At 31.3% G+C, this 9819-nt stretch overlaps 1 protein-coding gene across 1 annotated transcript in view; it reads right to left on the bottom strand.

Annotated features, from left to right (window-relative positions):
• The window catches only part of LOC134845755 (serine/threonine-protein kinase 36-like), a 332187-nt gene that overhangs the window by 159589 nt on the left and 162779 nt on the right, over window positions 1–9819 (bottom strand). The window lies entirely within an intron of this gene.

A 9819-nucleotide genomic window follows, 5' to 3' on the forward strand; every position in this document is an offset into this window, starting at 1 on the left:
GAATCTTGCAAGAATCTTGCAAGATAACCATCCCAAAATTTCTGTCGAAAAACACAAAAAAAATAACAGAAATTAGGTGTAAGATCAAAAAAATTGTTTCTAGAACGAGATGCTTAACGAATAAAATTTCTTGAACGAGATGTTTCTAAATGCCCGCACCGAAGTTTCATGGATAATAATCGATTATAATGGATTTTCGTTGACTAAAATGTTGTCAATATAATCGATTATCATGTCAAATTTAGACCACATAATGGATTTTTAATCGATTATAATCGATTATTTTGGAAAAATTTAAATCCATTATAATCGATTATAATGGATTTTTATTGACTAAAATGTTGTCAATATAATCGATTATCATGTCAAATTTAGACCACATAATGGATTTTTAATCGATTATAATCGATTATTTTGGAAAAATTTAAATCCATTATAATCCATTATAATCGATTATAATGGATTTTTATTGACTAAAATGTTGTCAATATAATCGATTATCATGTCAAATTTAGACCACATAATGGATTTTTAATCGATTATAATCGATTATTTTGGAAAAATTTAAATCCATTATAATCCATTATAATCGATTATAATCCATTTTTGTTTTCAATATAATGGATTATTTTTTGTATATAAAATCCATGAAAATTGAATAAATTTTGTAAATAATTACTCTATTGATCCAGTTTTCTCAAGTCGGGTTCATGTTATCAAAAAAGCGCCCATCATAAATTGTTCTAGAAATTTAAAGAGCTTAAAGGGCTTCTATTTTTTTCTTTGAGTTTTGAAAGTTGAGATTTTTCAACAACGTCAGTGTTATTTTTTAATGTTTACTTGCGTTCATCTTGTGCTTAATCTTTACCTGTTTTTATTTCTTTAAATTTATGCTCTCAATTGATGTAAATTGTGTTTTTCTTATTTTGAGAGATTAAGGTATAACTAGTCGATCAAAACTTGAAGATAGCCGCCTATCACAAAAAAAGTTTTAAAAAAAGAAGCTTTCTGGGGGCAACCGCCTAGCGGGCTGTGTGTATGTATGCGTAGCTAAGATTGCTTCCTTCTTCCACGAACGCTACTTGGTTGTCTTCGCGTGTAAAGCTGTTTTTGCCCAAAAAAATTGTATCTTTAAAGATCTTGCAAAAAAAAGATTATCTTTAAAGGAGGTTATCTTGCAAGATCTTGCAAGAATCTTGCAAGATCTTTTAAAGAGATGCATCCTCTTTAAAAGAATCTTGCAAGATTCTTGCAAGATCTTGCAAGATAACCTCCCTTGATCGACTAGGGTTGTTTCAACCAACAAAAAAATACTGTTAAGTTGTTGATCCGAATAATATCGGGCGAATCGGTATTCTTGTTCGAACCGTTTGAAGTAGTTTTAGCGTAGTTTTCCAGTTTTTGGAGCTAAACCAAGGATAAATCTGAGAAAAATACCCCCAGAGTTGACACAACACCTCCAGATTATTGATAGTAGTTTTGAAAAGTGTTCAAGTTTGAGTTTAATCTAGACAAAAGGGACACATTGGAAACAACAAACATAAACTCCTCAAACTAAAACTAGCTGTATACAAAAAAAAATAATGAAAAAAGTTGCTCATAGTTTTCAAGGTTTATTTTTTGCCCAAAACTGATACCCCAATTTACCAGAGCCCAAAAATAGAACAATAAAAACAACAGAGGTAGAACAGTTTTTAAAAACAACAACAAGAATGAAATGTTGTAAACAACCACTCGAGTAAGGTAAGTTGCTGTACACCGGATTAAAGAAAAAACTTTTCAAACAAAAAATGAAAACATCGAAATATCGAAAAAAAATCAACTCTTTTTTTTCAGTTCTTTTTATGTGAAAGTCAATAAAGCAAAACTACAAAAAAGATGCAATAATGGGTTAACATTAAGATTATATACAATTAGTTGGGGAAGACTTCTCTCAATTTTTTTCTGATTTAGAAAACCGATGATATCCAGACCAGTTATTCTAAAATGTACTAAAATATCTTTTTATAACAATTTTTGGATTTCGATTAAAATAATACTACAATTTGCCCCTTGTGAGCTTTTTTGAGCTTCTGTAATTTGCCCTCATGTAAGCCAAAAAAACATCATGCGCCTTATTCCTTCCCACCCTTGTTAGGGGCAATATTCAGAACAGAAAAATAGTTGAAACTGAAATATTAGATTATAAAAATAGTTGAAGGTTCAACAATTTTAGTTTGAAAAATGCCTGAAATTAAAAACGAACATTTCAGGCTCTTAACATTTTTTTCAAACTCTTTTTGAAGAGTTACTACAACAATAGCGGCCTATTTTCCGCCGCAAATCTATTTTTCTCAATGTATCAATTTAAAATGGGAAACTAAAAAGAGTGAATTTCAATTGATATTAGTTAGTCTTGTTCAATTAGTTTGCATCAGCGCTATATCAGCAAAGGAGAATGATAAAATGTGATTCATACTAGCCGAAAAAGAATGAATGATTAAAACTTTTCTGTTTTTTTTTTGGTTTTAGGTAATCGTTTTGTAAAACAAGCCGCGCAAGGTTTACAAAAAAGGTTTAAGAATAGCTTTGAAATGTAATTTCGGATGATAACTTATTAAAGAATGTATTAAGGAAATAATTATTATGTTTTCTTTGTCGTTGAAATATGGAATTAAAGAACCTCAGTAGTAGAAGAATGAGCAGAGGTGGGGGATGTGGTTGCAGACCTCCATATATTAGGATAGGGAATAGAATATCCGGTCTGCAAGCTATGTTTTAAGATTGGTTGCAGGTTTCCTAATGTATTAAGATCTGAGAAAACTTACTGAAACTTGGTAATTTTTTTAAACTTACCATCTGAAGTTTGGTATCGTAATACATTGGGAAACCTATAACCTATCTTAATACATAGCTTACAGACCGATTGTTCTATTCTCTATCTTAATACATGGAGGTCTGCAACCACCTTAATACATTAATACCACCTTAATACAACCACTTTAACACAACCATCTTAAAACATTAGGAAACCTATAACCAATCTTAATACATAGCTTGCAGACCGAATGTTCTATTCCCTATCTTAATACATGGAGGTCTGCAACCACCCATCTCCCCCACATCTGCTCATTCCTCTACTACTAACCTCAAGTACGGAAGTTAAAATTTGTATTATAAAAAGTACTAAAATGTCTTTTATGTGGCTGCAATCTGAAAGCACTTATGAATTAGTGCAACTCAAATCTGGCACCATCAGTTCAAAACAAGAAATACTGAAAATCGGATTTTTTTGTTCCAGTTTTTAATAAAAAAAGATTGAAGATTTGGGCTCGGGATGTTTTTTTTTATCCAGGTAAGCTTCGAGCTCAAAATTATAAATTATTTGTCCGTGAGTAGTTTTGTGAAGTGACATGGGTTTAGATATTGCCAATTACGTATAATTAACACGCAACATCTTTGGCGCTATTGCCTCATAGGTGGAAATTTAATATGTCCTAGAAGCTTAATAGCCTACTCTGTTCCAAATTGACTAGAGTGGGCTATTTGTCGTAAAGGTTACGTTACTACTAGTAAATTATATCATTTTGGATTTTATTAGGCGTAAGGAAGATGCATTTTCAAGTATATGAACTCATTTTAATTTTCAATGCATTATGGATACAATCCTTTTTCTGACGTTTAGACAATTATATGGTTTGGTCTCACCTCTGTATACCATTGCTTGAGCAAAAGTTTTTTTTTGAAATATTTTTTCAGCATCTGCCTAAAGCTGACTAAGAAAATGGATCTGTGAAAATATTTTATTGCCGCCTTAATTATTACTGTTCAAACTGATAAATTCCTTAAGCCTTTAATTTGAAACGCGTGTGATGAAAGTTATTTTTTAATTTTTGACACCGTGTCACTAACGACACGCTAGACTCACGTGATAAGTTCTAACGCGCTCAGATTAAACAACAACAAGGCTGCTTGTATCAGGGCGCAGCCCTGAATATTCCGACTGCCTCTTAAGGTCTATGGAGCAGGAATACCATGAAAAATAAAATCTGATATAAAAGGGATTTTTTTTATTTGAGATATTTTTGTGAAAACTGTCCCCACGCAACATTTTTGATTTCTTTAGTTATAAAACTGAAAGAGATAAATTTCGCTTCTAGTAACAAATAATTTATGGCCAATAAGCTTCGGTCAACCAATTAGGAGCGATTTCTAGGACGGATTAAATCTCCGCTTACGAGTTAATAGCGCAAAAAATATCGCGCGTTAATTGTCCCAAATTGACCAAAATGGCATTTTTTAAATCCCCATAATTTTACAAAAATAATCACAGGTTAAACATTTTTTTGAATTCAAGCTCAGGTTAAGAATATTTTTTGAGTGATACGAAAAAAATTCGGTCACAAATGGCTAGTTGAAAAGTCAAAAATTGTCTGATGATAAAAGAAACCCACCCGAGCACAAATATTTCGTTACTTTCGTTAGGAAAGTCGGAACAATGATGCCGTAGTTTAAATTTATCTGATTGTTCCGAATTTTGAAGAGAACGGAACCTTTATGCTCGGTGTGGTTTTTTTATTCAGTCAATTTTCGCCGATCGAAATCATAATTTTTTTTGACAAAAAATTATATGTACCCCATTGAAGATATCGACTTCCTGTGTTCAAATCTAAAAATATATTTTACTTCCAATTATTTTTTCTTAAGTTCTGGGTGTTCGAAAATTGCCAAATTGGCCATGTTCTGGACTAAATTATGCGCGCTTTGAAGAACTTGTTTATATCGATAAGATCGAAACGCGCATTATCCCGCACAACAAAATTGTTCCAAATTGATTTGAGGCTAGTTAATCGGATGGGTCGTATTAATTTGATACGACTCAACATTTTACACTTTGATATTGTCCAAATTTTATAGATTTTCATTATTTTTTTCCCAAAAACTATTCGATATGAACTAAGGGACAGTCGGAACATCCAGGGCTTTGCCCTGATATACGAGCAGTCTTGTTTTCGTATAAGCTTATTTTCGTAAAAGGATAAAGCAAGACAAATTTACTCTGAAAACTAACTTGATGCACTAGTTTTTTTCTCTTTTTGGATGAAATATGCATAGTTTACACTGGGAAACTCTGTAAAATGGAGACTGGTTTTCAAATTTGGATAAAAACAAGCATGTGAGAAAATTAAATCTAATCCCCTGTGAATTGATTTCCAATAATACTGTTTCTAAGTAAATAGTTTTTGTTCCGACTTTCGTAACGAGAGTAACGGAATATTTGTGCTCGTGGTGGTTTTTTCTTTTCAGAAAAACGTCGACTTTTTATCTAGCCATTTTTGATTTAAAAATTTTTTATCATTCAAATCTTATGTTGTCCTTAGCTTAAATTTGAAACGATATTTCACCTGTGATCTTTTTTGTGAAATTATTGGGGTTTAAAAGTTGCCAATTTGGCCAAATAGGGACAATTAAATCCATCGGAGATTTAATCCATCTGAGAAATCGTTCCAAATTGGTTGAACGAAGCTTGTTTGCCATAATTAATTGATTATACTAAGAGCAAAATTTATCAATTTATTAAAAAAAAAAAATCATTTTTTCATCACGTTTATTTTATCCATTTATTACTGCTCCAAAGACCTTAAAAGGCAGTCGAAACAATCAGGGCTTGTTTTTCTTGGTGTTTGTGTCTGAGTAATTTCACTTCTAATAACAAGTTTTTTTCTTTAAAAAAATTTCTTTTTATGAATCTCGAAATTATTTTTTTCAGCAACATTTTTATAGTATCGTTGGTTAATCGCAAAACTACAAAACTTAATTTCATAGAAAACCATAAAATTAATCACAAATTGGAGGTCAATTTTTCATCAATTTAAGTTTTATTTACTCTGAAAAATTGTATTGACAATGACAAAACTTTTTGACTTCTTTTTGGAATAAAAATCACATTACAAAACGTTTAAAGTGATACCATAAATTAGCCTCAACCAGTTTTACCGTAAGGTGATCAATATTGGCTGGATAAGAAGCAACCTGAGAACAAGAAATTTTTCACTTCTACGAAAATTATATCAAAAACAACCATAATAACAATAGCATTCAAACTAACGGTATTCATAGTGATAGAAACGAAATCTGCAAATAAAATTTTGAAAATGACATCTTTTTAAAACCCGTCAATTTACAATGCAACGTCCTAAATGATGTCCCTAGTTCTAGTAACCAGCTGATAGCACTAAACATGATTGCTATATCCTCAAGCTATAAAATGTTTAAAGTGATATACTTATCACTTAGCAAAGCATTAAATAGACCAAATGGCAGGCTTAAAATCAATTTTTAACCCATCATGATTGGATAAATTAGCTGATGATGCGTTAACGTCACAAAATTTTTGCACTTTAATTGTCCCAAATCGGCTAGAGTTAAAAAACAATTTAAAGTTAAACAGACTTAAGTTTGACCCAAGACATTGCTGGTTTTTGGATGGTAGCAATAATCTGGCACAATAACAACACAATAAAAATAAAAACAGCAACCACAACAATATCAACAACAAAGAAAACATTAGCGAAAACAACAACAGCAACAATCAAAACAACAGCAACAACGGCAACAACAACAACAACAACAACAACAACAACAACAACAACAGCAACAACAACAACAACAACAACAACAACAACAACAACAACAACAACAACAACAACAACAACAACAACAATAACAACAGCACCAACAACAACAACAACAACAACAACAACAACAACAACAACAACAACAACAACAACAACAACAACAACAACAACAACAACAACAACAACAACAACAACAACAACAACAACATTAACAACAACAACAACAACAACAACTACAACAACAATAGCAGCAGCAGCAGCAAAAACACAATTTTTAACACGTCAAGTTTTTTGGAGCACAAGATTTTCTTTCCCGAGAAAGACAACTTGGCAGAAATCATGAACTTTTTGATTTTTTTTTTCATAATTTTTGCAAGTACGTAAGAAGCCAATGAACTAAGCTCGAAAACATCTCAATTTGAACCATGGCAATATAATCAATCGAGGTAAAATGTAGGTATAAAAAAAATTCAATTTTTAATTGTAATTGACACTAAGTATGTGGGAGTATGCCAAAAAAAGACATAAAGTTTCAAATGTCTTTTTTTCTCAGCAAACAAACTGAGGCGAACTTGAAAGAAAGTCATGGCTATCAATGTTTGGCTATCACACGTTTCGTTTTTTTTGTTTGAATTTGCTATTTAATTTTGTTTCAAGGTATCTTTTTCATTTTTAGTTTATTGATTATTTTGTTCATTCTTGTTTATTTAAGGATGAACGACGAACAATCTCAAAAAGTCTGATTTTGGTTGAAACAATTTTTTGCCAAACAAGACAGTAGTAGAGTGGTCAAAAAGCTGGCCAGTCAATGAGTAGAATGGTCTGAGGTAGAATGGGTAGAATGGTACGAGGAGCAGAAGCGGTCTATGAGCAGAAAAACCTGAAGTTATTGAATCATACGGGATAATCGATACAGAAATTTTTTAAAAGAAACATAAAAAAACCAAAGGAAATGATTAAACTATACATAAATTGAGCAATTTCATCACTTTTTTCATTGAATTCAAAAATTAGCTCAATCAATTAACTCAAATTATTCATAATCTTTTCATTTTTTTAGTGACTTTGGCAATTCTACTACTTGCTTTCATCAATTATTTTTCTGTTTTTCTTATCTTGGACCATTTTTGCTCTTAGAATATTTTGGTGATTACACTGCGTCCGTTTAAGGTCTGTCTGATATGTAGATCAATAGTGGATTTAATTTTGTGTCATTTTTTGCGCAATTCCCTTTTTTTGACAGAGAGTCATTTTTTATCCATTTTTTTCATTTGTTACAATCTGTTGCATTCATTTCACTAAACGCGCAGAAAAAGTCTTATGAACTCAATGTAACATAAATATCAACGATCAGTTTTGAAAAACCAAAAAAAAAGGTAAAAGAGATGATGAAGACTTGTTAAAAAGTTTAAATTCCAGAGTAAAAAGTTTTTTTTTTTATTATAAAAGCGTTTTGAATAATAGCTTGAAATCAAAATCAACAAAGCATAGCGGGTTCTTTTTCAACTAGCGCTAAATTTTCCAACCCGAGAGGAACACGAATCAAATGAAAGCAATGAAAAATTGAAGAGTTTTCCAAATAAGAATAATTTAAAACTAAAAAAAAGTGTTCTAAAAAAATTTATGCGCTGCGAGATGTGTTATAATCTGCAAAAACGAATCAAATACTGTTAGATGCAATGTTACAAACAAAAGAAAAACAACAAAATCGGAAGTTAATTTCTCCCACTCGTTACTAAGTGCTAATTAGTCTGAAAGAGTATGTTGTGACCAACTTTTCTTGGCACTGAAAATTTTTTCTTAATTTTTTGAAGCCGTTTTTGACCTAACTTGGTTTTAATGTAACACCACAATTGATCACGTAAAAATTTTACCGAAACAACTAGAAACGGGCAGAAAAACACACAAAATTGTGTGGTTTATGGCCATTTACGTGTTGTTTTCAACCATTTAGAGAAAAAAAGGCTAATTTACTGCAAAAGAGTCCCACTTGCCCACCGCTTTGTGTTGTTTCTTAAAAAAGTGGTTTTTTCGAATGAGTTATTGCCAGGAGTAATCGTTAACGTCAGTGTTAGTTAGTAACACACATTGTGTTTTTCTCATTAAAGTCGCCCAGCAGCTCAAATTAAATATTAAAATTATTGTGTAGAGGTAGGGAAAATTTCATAGCAGAAAAGACTGACGGGATAGTATTATAAATTATGAATTGTAGCAACCCGGGTTGAGCAGTTCAATTCGACGCAAACTGGTTGTGTTTCGACCGAGTCGATCAAAAGAAAAATGTATTCGATTTTGTTCGACCTAAACGTGCATATTTCGAGCACATCGGACCAAACTGGCTATGTTTTGACCGATTGGACCATTAGAAAAAATTTTCGTCTGTCTTTGACCCAAACATGCTACAATTTGACCAATAAGGGTCAAAAATGGCTATGTTTCGACCGACTCGACAGAAGGAAAATTTTGTTCGTCAATTTTCGACCCAAGCCTGCTATATGTCAACCAATTCGACCCAAACTGGTTTTATTTTTACCGAATCGACACAAATCAAGCGTACTCACTGCAGCAATTTAGTTACCGTTTCGCTGCAGTAAGTTTGCTGTATAATAGCTGTATGTATGTATGTGTGAATGTATGTATGTATGTATGTATGTATGTATGTATGTATGTATGTATGTATGTATGTATGTTATGTATGTATGTATGTATGTATGTATGTATGTATGTATGTATGTATGTATGTATGTATGTATGTATGTATGTATGTATGTATGTATGTATGTATCTATGTATGTATGTATGTATGTATGTTATGTATGTATGTATGTATGTATGTATGTATGTATGTATGTATGTATGTATGTATGTATGTATGTATGTATGTATGTATGTATGTATGTATCTATGTATGTATGTATGTATGTATGTATGTATGTATGTATGTATGTATGTATGTATGTATGTATGTATGTATGTATGTATGTATGAATATATGTATGATGTATGTATGTATGAATGTATGTATGTATGTATGTATGTATGTATGTATGTATGTATGTATGTATGTATGTATGTATAAATGTATGTATGTATGTATGTATGTATGTATGTATGAATGTATGTATGTATGTATGTAAGTATGTATGTACGTTTGTATGTATGTATGTATGTATGTATTTATGTATTTTTGTATGTATGTAGT

This window comes from Symsagittifera roscoffensis, chromosome 5, assembly GCF_963678635.1.
Source record: "Symsagittifera roscoffensis chromosome 5, txSymRosc1.1, whole genome shotgun sequence".
Classification (NCBI taxonomy): domain Eukaryota; kingdom Metazoa; phylum Xenacoelomorpha; order Acoela; family Convolutidae; genus Symsagittifera; species Symsagittifera roscoffensis.